Source organism: Pipistrellus kuhlii, unplaced genomic scaffold, assembly GCF_014108245.1.
Source record: "Pipistrellus kuhlii isolate mPipKuh1 unplaced genomic scaffold, mPipKuh1.p scaffold_m20_p_5, whole genome shotgun sequence".
Taxonomy (NCBI): Eukaryota; Metazoa; Chordata; class Mammalia; order Chiroptera; family Vespertilionidae; genus Pipistrellus; species Pipistrellus kuhlii.
This window is the reverse complement of record NW_023425551.1, coordinates 23,936,382-23,951,266: the sequence shown is the minus strand read 5'-3', so window position 1 is coordinate 23,951,266 and position 14,885 is coordinate 23,936,382. Positions and strand designations below refer to the sequence as shown.

Here is a 14,885-nt window from a genome sequence, read left to right as displayed (position 1 = left end):
TCTTTTTCTGCCACCATGAAGGGAATTCAAATTTAGAAGTATGATTTTAAATTGCCTAAGAAAATTGCTACTGAGATAAAAATGTCTTTAAAAAAATAAACCAAATCAGCTCAATAAAAACTTCCTCAGCCCTAGCTTCCCAAGCTTCCCTCTGAGTCCTAACCCTCTAGTTTTCAGTTTATTTCTGAGTTTGTTGATGAGCTAACCAACCAAGGGTTGACACTGTAGGATTCAACAAAAATCCTTAAAAATAGGTAGCTATGGTTGGCCGCCTTTGAAAAATAAGTAAGAAATTCCACCTCATCCCACAATTCTTAATTATCTAAGACGGTGAGAGACTCCGGAAACACGGAGTCAGGTTGAGGGTTCTGCACAATCCGTTTCCTTGCATGTCACTCGGGTATGCTCAAGGTGCATATTAGTTTGGCTTTTACACCTCCTGGTTCTTTTCAAGAGAATAAGTAATTACAGTGATTTATCTTTGAAAAGTGCAGCTTGGAGTCGGATGTAGAGAAGTCACACAATGGTGTCAGTGCTTCAGCCCGAAGTAAATAAATTGGCAAAATATATTTAGAAAGAGATAACGCAAGGCACTGAGAAACGGAGATAAAAGAAGAAACTGTCTGTACAGGATTACAGAACTTGACAAAATATCAAGCTTTTGTAAAAAGGAAATAATTATTAAAAAGAAAAACATAAATGGTGTTGGGGAGGGCGGGCATGGGGAGAGACAGAAAGCCTTCCAAGTTCCAAATTTCCATCCTAATTCTGGCCCTCAAAAGGCATGTCATTTCTCAATTTCTCAGGCACTTTGCCTAGGCTTCTTCTCTCCCAGACCTCAGCCTCCCTCCTATGACAGTGCTCAGTTTGGGATACAATAGAGCCGATGCTTAGCCCTCTGATGCCTTCCAAGGCTAATGTCACTATTTGGGCTGGTGATGGCTATTAATGCTCCCCTGCCTTTCCCAGGTGTCCAGAGAGGGAATTGGGCAGAACTATAGTGCCTGCCATGAAGGAAATGCTACCCTCCAAGCAAGGCTGCTTTCCAGTTTTCTTATTCCTCATGGTCTGAGTTTGCATACAAATATTAATTTGCTTCAAATGACTTGAAAAGTCGAGTCCATCAAACTGACTTTTTTAACTGACTTTGCCAATGAATGCAAACCAAAAACAGCCAAATCAGTTTGTATGACAGGTAGAGCTTTGGATTACAGGACTGAAGAACTTTACAAAAAAATAAGCTTTTGTAAAAAGAAAATAATTATAAAAATAATTAGGCACAGAATCTAAGCCCCACCTCCTGCGATAACCTCCCTCCAAGCCCCATCCTGGACACCTGCATCTGTTCTTGCAGCAGCCACCACCAGTGACATCCTTGTTGCTACCAGTAGGTCCAAGGAATATCAATTCATAACTTATTTCCCAGATCACAGGAAGTTAATACTATTTACCAGCTGGTCAAGAAAAGACATTGATGATGTTTAATATTTTTCTTTTTGAGAATCTCTGACCACTCCTTCACAGCCTTCATTAGGGGGCTCTCTTTGCCCATTACATAAAGATTAACTACTACAGTAGTTAATCTCCTTATTCTTACATAATTGTATTCAGCCTTTTGCCTTTTTTTTTTTTGAGGATTTACATTTTTCTTTTAGTTTATTTATTGTATTTTAGCCTTTTTGTTATTTTTTGAGAACACGAGATAATTTTGTAGCCTGCTCTCCATCCCATTTGACTTTTGTCCCATGACTCCAAGGCTAGAGCTAGATCCCTGAAGCCGGATGGGAAAGGAGAAAGCCCGCAGGCATTGGGAAGAAACTGAGATCTGAAACCCTGGGTCTCAAGGAGCCAGCGCTTTGCTTTCATTGTCACCCATAGGTTGATGACTCCCATCTTCTATCTCTAGCCTTTCTCCTGTGAGTTTTGAGTTTGTTTTTAATTGACCTCAGAGAGGAGGGGAGAGGGAGAGAGAAAAACATCCCTGATGAGAAAGAGTCATTGATTGGCTGCCTCCTGCATGCCCCTACTGGGAATCAAGCCTGCAACTTGGGCATATGCCCTTCATTGGAATCGAACCCAGGACCCTTTAGTCTGCAAGCCAATGCTCTATTCACTGAGCCAAACTGGCCAGGGTCTTCTCCTATGTTTTAATCTCATATATTTGAGGGTCTTTGGGGAAGCAGAGATTGCAGTGGGTCCAGAGAGGAAAGACATATTAATGGGACCAGAGACTTCAATTTAAAAAACACTTTTGTTTCTTCAGTGTTCTAAAGAAACAAACAAACAAAAAATATATGGACAGGCTGCTGATTGCCTTGCCTGGCACCTTAATATTACCATATTTTTCAGACCATAAGACGCTCCGAACCATAAGACGCACCAGTTTTTAGAGAAGGGAAATGAAGAAAAAAAGATTCTGAAACAAATAGTGTCCTAAAATATTTTATGTGCATTAAAACCCAACATCACAGTCATTAACACATGTAATCAACCCTGTAAAGTAAACAGCAGCATTTAGAACCATTTTAGAGCCGGGCAAGCACACAGAGACCACACAGAGCTGGGCAAGTAAAAAAACTTTTTTTTTTAAAAGTATATGTGTAGGCTATATTTGGACCATAAGACGCAGGGACTTTTTCCCCCCACTTCTGGGGGGGGAAAAAGTGCGTCTTATGGTCCGAAAAATATGGTAGTTTATTGCTATTTCACTTAGAAGTAACAAGAAGAAGAAGAAGAAGAAGAAGAAGAAGAAGAAGAAGAAGAAGGATGTGAGTGTGTGTAATGACAGATTGAAATTTGGGCCATTATCTTAAACTGTATGTCATATTGAGAGGGCACGTGATGAAAAGAAAAAGATAAAGTGTCAGTATGAGGGATGGTCAATGACTTCTTTCTTATATTTCAATAGTAATGCTACTATTTATACTAATGCGTACTAACATCAGGTAGAACTAGCATCTACTGCAGATAAAGAAACATCCCCAAATAACCATTTATTTCAGTCCTCATGGAAGTCTGGAGGTTGAGAGTCCAGAGATGGAATGGCGGCTTTGCTCTTAAGGCGTTAGAGTAAAGCTCTTTCCAGTTAATTTCTCTCTCACCCCCAGGCTGTGACCTCCATCCTCATGGTCCAATGTGATGGTTGAAGCACCAGCCATCAAATCCACGTTTCCAGGAGCAGGCAAAAGGCATGCTACAGTTTTTTTAAGGATGTTTTCCTGGGAGCTTTTCAGTAATGCTGCTACTTATAAGTCATTGGCCAAACTTAGTCACTGCTTGCAGCCAAGAGAGAAGCTGGACAATGTGGTCTTTATTGGAGGAAACTCTGTGTCCTGTCACACACTGAGCTTCAGTTACCATGGATGAAGAGGACTATTGATGGGAAGAGGTACAACCAGAAGTCTCAGCAATATTGTTTTCTGAACCCTAAATAAAACCAAGAGAAAATATCTATATTTATTTGATGACAACAAAAGAGAAAACTACTGCTTTAATGTAAAGGTTTTGTGGAAGAAAGAGATATTTGTATGAAACAAATCAATAAACCCACAGGATTCTTTTCAAGGGTCCTCATGCATGCTCAGCTTCACGTACAGCACAGCATGGGCGGTCATCCTGTGCACTGTAAAAACTTAGGGGCCCATGGGCCATTTTTCAGAGAGATGGTAGTCAGGGAGCCCTTACCCCAGGAGCTCAGAGAGCAATAAGTGGCCGAGTCCTGGCGAGTGGACTTATCTGAGCTCCTGCCAACTTGGGATTGTTCCCCACAGAAGTGCCACTGTTATTTTGTGCACTTCATCTCTAAGTATCACAATAAGTACTCTTACTACTTCTCTTGCATTTACAGACTCCTCCTTGGGGATTTTTCTCCCTGCTAGTCAACTTAAATCCCGTTTGTTCAGAATCTTCCCTCTCCCTCTGTTCTTGTCCCTTCAACATGACCACAACCTCAAGAATGTGATCTTTGCACACAACATTCTACTGAATCCAGCAAAACAGCTTTAGTGGATTACTCCTAGTACTTAAGGAGATTTTTGGTTGTTTCCTCCTCTTTTTTTATGTCTAGCAAAGCCACCTTCATCGAGTACATGGATATGTCTTTCATAGCTTTTGTGCCATTTCTAAGTTGTAGTGAGCCTTAGATTAAGGGCATTAAAAAGAAGAAGAAGAAAATAACAACAAAAATTCTTAACTTTTCTTGAACTAAAATGCTGAGTAGAAATCAATAATACTTAAAATATTGATATTCTGAGAGATAAAACAAAGTTGGGTAAATATTTCACATGTCCAAATAATTTAATGATATTGCATTTTACAAATGCTTTGCTTTTAACTAAAGAGACACATACCTGCTTTTGTAAGTTAGGTTTCAATCTATACAGCAAATGGGAAATTCAGGAAGACATCCTGGGAAGGGGTTCAAGAAACTATGAAGAATGGTACCTGTGTACGCCCAGAGACCTGAGACAGTGGTACCTCCTGGGCCCTAGCAGTTTAACCCTTGTCTTGCCCTTGGGTACAGTTATGGGGCAAGATTTGCCCTCTGACAATATCTCATTGAAGTAGCATAATGTAAAATCAGAAAGAGGAGGTCCTTTCCTCACCCCCATGGAAACTGATAGAGGTATTGTGAAAGAACAAGGCATTAAAGATATACCATCCTGAGTTCAAATTCCACCACTTCACTTAGTCATACTTTGAACAACTTCCTTCACCCCTCTGATAAGAAAGCAATGAGCAATAGAACCCAGCATGGATTTATTAAGAAGATCTTAGGTCAAACTAACATAATTTTCTTTTTTATAAGGTCACTTTACTAAGCACAGACAGATGCACTTTAATTTTGGCACACTATTAGAAAACATATCTCAAGATATCTTGTGTTTGCAAAAAAACAAAACAAACATAAATCCAAACTAGATAGTCCCTTAAAGTAAGTTTGGAGCTGGTTGAAAAATGACATACAAAGAGTATGTATTAATGTATCAATTCCATGAAAAGAGTATCAATAATAACCGAGAACTCTTCCTATATTCAATATCGTATCGAGATTTTAAATAAAAAATATATGAAATGGTTGGGTAGATCAAAAATAGGAGGGACAATGAAAGCATTTGGATGACAGTCAAAATTCAAAGTGGTCTCAATAACCTAAGAGAACAGCTGAAATAAAGGCTGCTTAAACAGCTATGTCAAGTTCACCATTTATATTTATAGCTACTTGGGATATGCATTTGACCCAGAGTTAGGGATAGTGTCAGGTCAACATGACAAGAGCTCACTTGGCTGGCATGTACACAGAGAGTCAGGGAGAAGAGATAACCAGCTTGAAGGGTCTACTACTGGCCAAGTCTGAAAAAAATTTGAACAGTCAAATTTTAGTTAGTGATTATATAAATTATAAATAATTATAAATAATTGAATAAAATATGAACCCATGAGCCCTTATTGATATAAATAAGTAAATGAAATAACACATAAAGAAGAAAAGTCTCTTAAAGATTGCCAGCTAAGAAATGTAGAAGAAATGGTAAACATAGCCGAAACTTGTTTGGCTCAGTGGATAGAGCGTCGCCTTGCGGACTGAAGGGTCCTGGGTTCAATTCTGGTCAAGGGCATGTACCTTGGTTGCGGGCACATCCCCAGTGGGGTGTGTGCAAGAGGCAGCTGATCAATGATTCTCTCATCGATGTTTCTAGCTCTTTATCCCTCTCTCTTCCTCTCTGTAAAAAATATATATATAAAGAAATGGTAAACATAGAAAAAAATCACCATTTGGCAAAAAAAATCATAGTAATAAATGTTTCAGACCAAAATCATCAATGGAGGCTAATATCACCAAAAAAAATTAGACAAATTAACATCATATGCCTCTTGATATGATGTACTATGAAGAACATGGTGTCACAATTTATGGCAATCCTGTCAAAAAATTAATAGCCTGGATCTAGTAATGGGAAAACACAAGACAAATGTAAATCGAGGAGTATTATTTGATGAGTGATGAGATGGAAGACTTCTGGTTCTGCATCAATAGATAAGTGCTAGAGCATGGCAATAGAAGACAGAGCCCAGCGAATCATTAGGAATACAATAGCTATTGATGTATGTGGATGCAGGTGTGTTGAATCAGTGACTCCAATCAGTGCTTTCAGTGTGAGTGATGTAAATTTTCCAACATGGAAACTAGCTCGATGAAATTCTGAATAAAACAAGGTACTTGGGAAATGGACTGCATATTGAAAGCTTATAAAAAACATTTTGTGTTTAATATGAAAAATGAAGTTAGATTGTGGGTTCAGAGAAACAGGCTTTAACCTTCAGGAACATCCTGTTGGACATTCCCAAATCTTGCAGGATGAAGGATTATTCTTTATTTTATGGGACTCTCATTAGTGAATGTCCTCCCTAATGTCAGTGGACCCCACAAATTATTATGACAAATCAAAAGTGCCCCATGTTCTCCCAGAATGTCCCCCAGGGCCGGAACCATTAGTACTAAAGATCACTGGTTTAGAGACTAATTTATTTCTGCCAGGAGTGGTCAGTGGGTTATTTCTGCCTTATTGGAAGTTTTGTCCATGTAAATACCTCCCAACTTTAACATTCAACTAGCCCATGATTAAATCTCATGACCGTTGCTTATTCTCTTTTGAAATATTGCCATTCTTTCTCCATTGATATTCAAGAAGATATTCAACTTTATACCAATATTTAAAAGCCATGTTATCTAGGGCACTTGCAGCTTCAAATAATAAGAAGCCATCACAAACTTGTGTTCATTCACACACAACAGAGGAATTTACTGTCTTAACTTGGAAACACAGTATGGAGCTGATTCCAGAACAACTGGATCTGAGAATTCAAGTCAGGTTTTGAAGATCCTATCCCCTTCCTCCCTTCCTTTCTTTCTACCTTCCTTTCCTCTCTCTCTCCCTACCTCTTCTTTTTCTTCCCTCTCTCTTTTCCTTTCTTTCCTCCTCCCTCCCTCTCTCCCTTCTTCTCTCTCTGTGGGATGAATTCAGGCTCTTTCCTGGTAACGGGCAAATGGCTATTGACCATCCTATAGCCACATCCTATACACTATGTACAAACTCTGCTTCTCCTCTCCTCTCTGAACTGTGTCCTGTAGCCGTAGGATGAAACTACAACTATGAAAAAATTAATGCCATGAGTAGCTGTTTAATGCTGGTATTCCCTAATTAAATGTAAGACCTATGGAAATGGGACCTTGTCCTTCCTACTCATTGCTATGTCTCAGTAAACCAGCATAACACTACCCATTCTAGTCATTTAAGAAATACTTACTGCATGAATAAATTGCTCAGTTGGAACTAAAGGTTGTCCAGATTTCAGCGTTGTTATTTCTTATAGGGTGCAGCTCTAGGGTCAAGCCACAGGCTGACCTGTGGCAGGGCCACAAAGAAGCCCCAGCGTGGAGGGCAGAGCTCTCTTAGCATAATTAAGCCTGACCTTGTAGTCCTCCCAAATTCCTTCCTACGTAGCTAATGGGAGATGCAGCAAGTGTTGCCAAAACAAGAACATTTGTATACATGTTAATCTACCTTGTTTTAATCAGACTACAAAAGAAAGCATCAGCTTTCAGGTTGAGTCTTCTGTTTTCTCATCCAGGCATGGAGATCCACCAAGCCCCAGATGTATTCTCTTGTCAGTCTTTTCTTCAATCCTTTACCGCCCCTCCAAAGGTTCACCCTTGGCTGTGCTGGCATGGCACAATTTCTCTATAAGATTTTCCTAGACATTTTTAAAACATGGGCAAAAGGCAGCAGTAGCTGTATGTTCTATAAGCAGGCCTTGGAATGACTTATGGATGTGAGAGATGGAAGCAGAACAGAGAAATCCAGAGAATCCTCTCACTCCAGATCCATCCAGAGTCTTCTCCACCCAGAGTTATGCAAATTCATCCCCATCTCACTTTGGTCTGAGGACTATTCAAAGCAGACCAGAGTCAACATTAAAGAAATGGACTGATTAATTCAATAAGTATATTATTGAGATCATTTCAATTCATTAAAATTCATTCTGGTTCCACATACACTTTTACATGTTGTTCTTTGTAATGCACTAATAGAACTAGGCATTACACGGAATCACAGTTAAAGAAAGAGCTCTCCTGCATAATAACAGAATTCAATGCCAGTCTGTATACTCTGTAAAGCACTTTGCCACACTATAAAAGCATGGCATTATATACTGTTTTGCATATCTTCCAAATGATAGGTGCTTCTTACTTTTCTTATGTGGAATTAAAAAAAAATTTTTTTTAAGTCTGATTGCACCTAAAATTGAAGTTGAACTGGGTGGGTCAGAAATGCTAGTGTTTAAAAAATGTGAACAACATCCTTAATATAGTTACTTGTGACTAACCCAGTGGGTGTGACACTCAGGGGAAAACAGTAAGTTCACTTATCATGAATTTGAAGAGTTAGACTTTGGAACTCTGTGTTATATTTTTCTGTGCTATTTTTTAACAAAAATTTATTCAAGAAATTACTTAGGATCTTGTTTAAGAAAAGATTTTTTATGATGGAAAAGTAGGCATTTTAAGACTTTTAAATGGGAAAAAAAGTTTAATGAACAAATCAGAACAATGAAGAACAAAATCTTCATGCCCCTCTCACAAATATCATGTCTTTACAAGACTGTACCTTTTGCTCACTTTACTGCAATTACTATGGCAAGTACAAATGTATACCCAACAGCAGAATAAAGGCTCTATTCCTTTTATCTTTATAGCAAAACTGTCTCATTACCAATCCATAGGTATCCTATATAATAAAAGGCTAATATGCAAATTGACTGAACACCTGGTAGCTATGATGTGCACTGACCACCAGAGGGAGTGCCACTCAGCCAGAAGCCCTGATCCAGGCTCACTGCTGGTGAGTGCAGCAGTGGTGGTGGGAGCCTCTCCCGACTCTGCTTCAAGTGGGCAGAAAGGAGTGAGGGGTTCTGAACTGCAAGAGCCCCCGACTGCAAGAGGGATCCCAGACTGGGAGACAGCGCTGGCTGGGCTGAGGGTCCCCCTGCCCCAAGTGTATTAATTTCATATACTGGGCCTCTAGTACTTAATAAGAATCACGAAAGCATAACAATAGATTATCTATTGATCATTCTATATACCAGGCACCTTGTAAGCACTTTGTCAACATCACACTTAATTATCACAACAAATCATTTGAAGGGTACTTTTACCACACACATTTTATTGATGAAAAAACAAAACAAAATCCAAAAACTTAGAGAAGAAAAATAACCAGTCATATAGCTAATAAGGGTTGAAGGTGGGATTAAAACTCGGGCTTGCTGGCTCCTAATCACAGTTTTGTACTGCCTCTTGGGCCCATACAATTAGCAGATGTGTGACATGCAGATGTGTTTCACAGCATATAAAGTATAACTGAGACTAATACTCAACACTTACTCATGGCCCATATTTTCAATACAATTAAAAAATGACCTTATGCAGTAACAATTAGCCTCACCACTATTGCAAGGAATAAAACGGCTGGGAATACAACCTAAACCCAAGAGAAATTGGAGACTTGAATGAATAACCAGATAGAAATGACCCCAAAACCACTCCCACGTTTTCTTCTTTGGACTCCTGAATCTTGATTCTACTAATTAGATAAGGTCCAGCCTGGTTGAGGAAGAAAGAGAAGGTAGAAAAGGAAAGAAAAGTGTGAGAATGCCTGCACTAACTAAATTTTCTTATTTATTTTATTCTTTTGTTTAATATATTTTTATTGATTTCAGAGGAAGGGAGAGGGAAAGAGAGAAAGAAACATCAATGATGAGAGGGAATCATTGACCAGCTGTCTCTTGTACACTACCAATTGGAGATTGAGCCCTTAACCAAGGCATGTGCCCTTTATTGGAATCAAACCCTAGGCCCTTCAGTCTGAAGGCTGATCCACCAACCACTGAGCAAACCTGGCTATGGTATTTACTGTATTCTTGATGTTCTGTTATCTGGGTCCATGCTGACCCAGGAAGGACAGCCATCCCAGGGTTAACTGATTTCTAGAGATACCAGACAACTCAGGTACAGTTTCCATTTCACTGCAGTGAGGACCCAGTGCAATTATTGCTTCTCTGATAAGTGGTTCAGAGACATCAATACCTATGGAGATGAAAGTGAAGAAAGCAGGTAATTCCCAGTAACCAGGTGGTACACACTAGCCCTCCATCCAGCACTAGAGTGTATTTCAGGAACCTGGAACCATGCTCCCTGACTCTTACATGGCATCTTTGTAACTGAACAGACTTAATAAAACTTAGGATACTATCATCGATCTCATTTGAACAATGCAATGTATGACATGTATTCAAGTTGTTCATTAATCAGCTGCAATTCTATAAGCAAAATGTAATAAACAAAAGGAATAATGAAGATTTCCAAATTCTAACTTGTTACTAAGATCAAAAGAAAGCTTCTTGTTCAGGATTTCTCAAGCTGTTCATGATGTCTTTATTTTACAGCTGATGGCTAATCCAAATCTCTATTCTGTTTCAACTTCATAGTCAGTTTTAGAGCTTGAAAAATATATCAAAACAAAGATAATGGATATGATGAAATGAAGGCCCTATCTATGCAATTAAAATAGTAGCTCACGCAAGTTGTACTGATGATTTGGATTATTTTTTTCCAACAGAAGACGTATCACTAATGATTGAAAGAGAAAAAAGAAAGTCAATTTATGGCTGGATTTAACAGAGTCTGAATGTGGTCTTAAATACAGAAACTGAACCAACACTTTCTCTGGATTTTTACAGTGAGAATAAAGCAGACCAAATTTAACAAATAAATTTGCCTCAAACCATCCAGTAGATGGCACTGTTGAAATGTACTGGCAACACTTTTCCTACAGAGTTCTGCGTAAATAAAACCAACAGAAAATTATCAAACAAGTTTGAATGACCTACACCTCCTTCAAACCCATAATAAAAGTGCTTATAAACCCACCCACTTAATTTATAATTCAAAGTAGTGATTTAATTGCTTGTTAAAATAATCATTGCAAAAGCTTTCTAAGCTTAGTGGTGATAAACATTCAAGTGTTTCAAATTTTAATACAAAATATTTTAAACATTTTGAAAAATAAAGACTGAAGTAATAGGTCTATTTTTCAAGGAGAAGTAAAGGTTCTGCTATATTTCAGTTTTTAAGAACTGATATTCTCTAGCTCTCTATATGTAATTTTTGGAGTGAAAGAAAACATAACTTTAAAAAATTGATTAAGGAAAATGATGTCAAATTGTACCGACCACCGAGGTATAATAGGTCTGGGTATATGCTCTCATCTGACAAAGGAGATTGTGAATGTTTAAAGTATTTTGAAAACTGCCAGTTGATCTTGTAAGATTGTCAACAGGATAGGTAAGATTTCTTTCTACTTGCACAGTGTTGTTCCACTTCCCACAGAGAATGGCCCTAGAGAAGGGAACTCACTTATGAAACACCTACTTTTATGAGAAGTGTTACAGCATCATTAGTGCTCTGTGGAGGTAAATATTATTTTCCTACTTCCAAAAGACTGGCCCCCTGGGAAAGCTGGTAAGTCAGTCTGATGCCAAAGCCTCAGTTTTTCCACTGAGCCACCTCGTGATCTGAACTTTTATAAACTAAATCAGATTCTTGGATTTTGTTGTATTGAAATAAATTCACATCAAGTATCCTGCCTATCAGAGAAAGTCCTTGATAAAACCTTTTGTAGAGAAGGAAATACCATAATAAAGCAGAAGATACCATCCAAATTAGCTTGTTAAGAATGTAGTTTAAGAGAAAGAAAGATGGCAGTGTTAGGTAAACGTCTGTACTCGCCACCTCCCACAACCACAACAAAATTACAACTAAAATACAGAACAACCATCATCCAGCTGGCTGAATGGAAATCTTACAACTAGAGAAGTAAAGGAGAAAGCACACGGAGATTGGTAGGAGGTGCGGAGACCCGGAAAGGGCTGATCTGGCACCCACATGCCAGGAGGGAGATTATCTCTGCAGAGGCCACAGGGAGCAGCAAGGGGTCCCAGCCCCACACCAGATCCCCAGACCAGGGTCCCAGAACTGGGGAAAGAAGTCCCTACAGGCAGTAAGAATGATGGCTATAAAACCAGTGTGAATTGGGGCTCAGTGACACAGAGGCTGCTGGAGACCCAGCTGTTCCTCTTAAAAGGTCAGCACCATGAACTGAACTTACACCATCCTCCTTCCTCTAAGCTTCAGAACCAGGATGAGGCTCTGGAGAACACAGACATACGAGGGGGAACTGGATTGTCCCATAGGGGCAGGAACTTGGGGGTGGCTTTCTCCCAGACAGAGGTGCTCACAGGGGTCATTGTTCTTATGCTGGGACCTCCCCAGTGGCAGGGCTGACTGGCAGCCATTTCTGTTTGCTCCACTCTGCCATAGTGATTCCCTAAGACCCCACCTCACCTAATTGACAACGCCACCCAACTGTGTGCAGCAGCATTTGCATATGAATGGCCTGTCCTTGCTCAGCCTAAATTTTCTCAAATAAGCTTCAGCTGGATCAGGGAACTCCAAACCTGTCAATAAAAGACTCAAGACCCAGCACCAGCACCAATGTGCCTTGCATCAGAGCTGGGCCTCATCTGGGCACTTCCAAACCCCATACAAAGAGGAGGAATCTACTGATATCTCTGTAGCTCTTGCAGAGTCGCTGACTTTACACCTCCTGAGAGACCCAAGAGCCACTGTACCCAGTGGTCAGTGTCAGACCATACCAGATTACAACTCTGTACATCCATAAGAGACACAATCAAGGGGCAGGCACAGTGAGCACCAAAGCCCCACTGAAGCAAATCCTGCTCCATAGGGCTGTCTCCCCCACAACAGTTCTCCCATTGTAGTCACAGGTGGTCGTCACAACCAATTGGCCTAGAGGTCAATTCCTCCCAGTGACACCAACAGCAAGCAAGTCTCAACTACAAGACTGTGCTCATAGCCAACAAAGGGGTACACCTAGAGTGTCCAGCTCAAGGTGACTGAGGAGGCTGAGCCACTGAGCACCATAGAACACCTACTACACAAGGCCACTCTACCAACTGAAGGAGACATAGCAGCTCTACCCGACACATAGAAACAAACACAGAGAATGCAGAGACAAATAAATATGTCACAATTGAAAGAAATAGAAGAAAGCCTAACCTGAATCTAATGGCAAGAAACAGCCAAATCCAAATTGGCAAAAGGACCTTCTATATATGATTGACCTGTCATCCAAGGTGGAGAAAGTCAGGAGAGACTGAGGAATGTGACATGTAAATGCAATGTATTATTTTGATTAGGAGACTTTTCCTATAAAGAATGATTAAATGGGGTTTGGAGTTAGCTGGTAGTAAATTATCAAGGTGAATTTCCTGATTTTAATGATTGTAATACAGCAAAGGGTTATTCCTACCAGGGTACTTGCAACTTCCTTCTCCCCCGCCCCCTCTGGATTTTAGATTACTTTAATTTTTAAAAAGTTAAAACAAAACAAAACCCAAAACAAAACTAGACCATGCCTTTAGTATTTAAAAAGTATTAGCCAAATGCAAATCCATTTTAGAACTATGATATATACTATCTCGGCCTTCGAATTCATAAAAAAAAAAAAAAAATTGTGAGAGTACTATTGATTTGGGCGAAAAAAAAATAAATAAATGGTAGAGATGATCTTTGACTTTTCTGCAGTTTTCTAACTACGCCGCCATGTCACAAGCGCCCTCCCGGCCGGGCTATGTCCCGGCCACACAGCGAGAGAGCCAAGGGGGCTGCCCCGGCCGCCGCCCGAGTCCCGGACCCCGCACCCCCGGCCCGCGAGCCCGCCTGGGCCTGGGGAGGCGCCCGCTGAACCCCCGCCGCCCTCGGCCACGCCCAGCCCGCTCTGTGCGCCGTCCCCGCCCTCGGCGGGAAGCAGAGCGCGCGGTGTGGGGGTTCCGCCTTTTCCAGCCAGAATTGGATTTCCTGCGCCCAGGAGGTGTTGTGCTTGGTGAAATTCATATTTTTAAAAAACATATAATAATAAAAGTATTTAAAGGAAAGAGAAAATGCATCTACCAGGAGTGGGGTTCGAACCCACGCGGACATACGTCCATTGGATCTTAAGTCCAACGCCTTAACCACTCGGCCATCCTGGTGCAGACGCACGTTACCCCTCTCCCTCGTCCTACAAGCTTTATGCCGCTGTCCTCCGCGCCCTCCTGCAGGAACGCTGCGCGGCCATCACCGCCGCTTCGGCGGCTCTGCCGGCGGGAGCAGGGGCGGCCTTCCCGCCAGCGCCTCGGCTTCACACCGCCCGGCTCCCGGGAGCCCGGGCCCGCCGCGGCCGCGAGGGCGACTGCAGGCGCGCTTTCGGCGGCGGTGGCGGCGGCGGCGCCGGGCCGCGGGCGGGCCCCAGCCGGCTGTGCTTCCGGTTTCGAGGCGCGCGGGCGCAGGAAACATACAACAAACTTCTGGATTCTCAGGAGCACGTTCTGGAGGCTGGGGACAGGTGGTGCAGGGATGGAGCCCAGGGCTCGGGGTGTGGTTTGTTTTACTGGAAATGGAATAAACTTTAAGAAACGAGTTGCTTGGACAAAAGGAGAGGACCTCGGGTGGGTCCCTTTTCTTTTTAGCATATGTCACACGGGAAGCAAGCTTTGTAGAAACTTGTGTCTATACTGCTCACACGGGAAGCAAGCTTTGTATTGCAAAGGCAGGGTGGTGTGGCCCAATTGGTCCTCCCCGCTGGCTCCTGGCACCCACCCTCTGCACCACTTCCTCTTTGTTCCCTTGACCCAGCTGTGCATTCCTATTTATGTTCTCATTTCTTAACTGTCCTTCAATGCTCTCCTTCCTTTCTGTGCGAAGG

At 41.2% G+C, this 14,885-nt stretch overlaps 1 non-coding gene across 1 annotated transcript; it reads right to left on the bottom strand.

Moving 5' to 3' along the window:
* Positions 1 to 14,089: 14,089 nt before the first annotated feature.
* TRNAL-UAA lies at positions 14,090 to 14,172 on the bottom strand. Its single transcript has one exon. It is a non-coding gene; the product is annotated as a tRNA-Leu (tRNA).
* Positions 14,173 to 14,885: the final 713 nt, after the last annotated feature.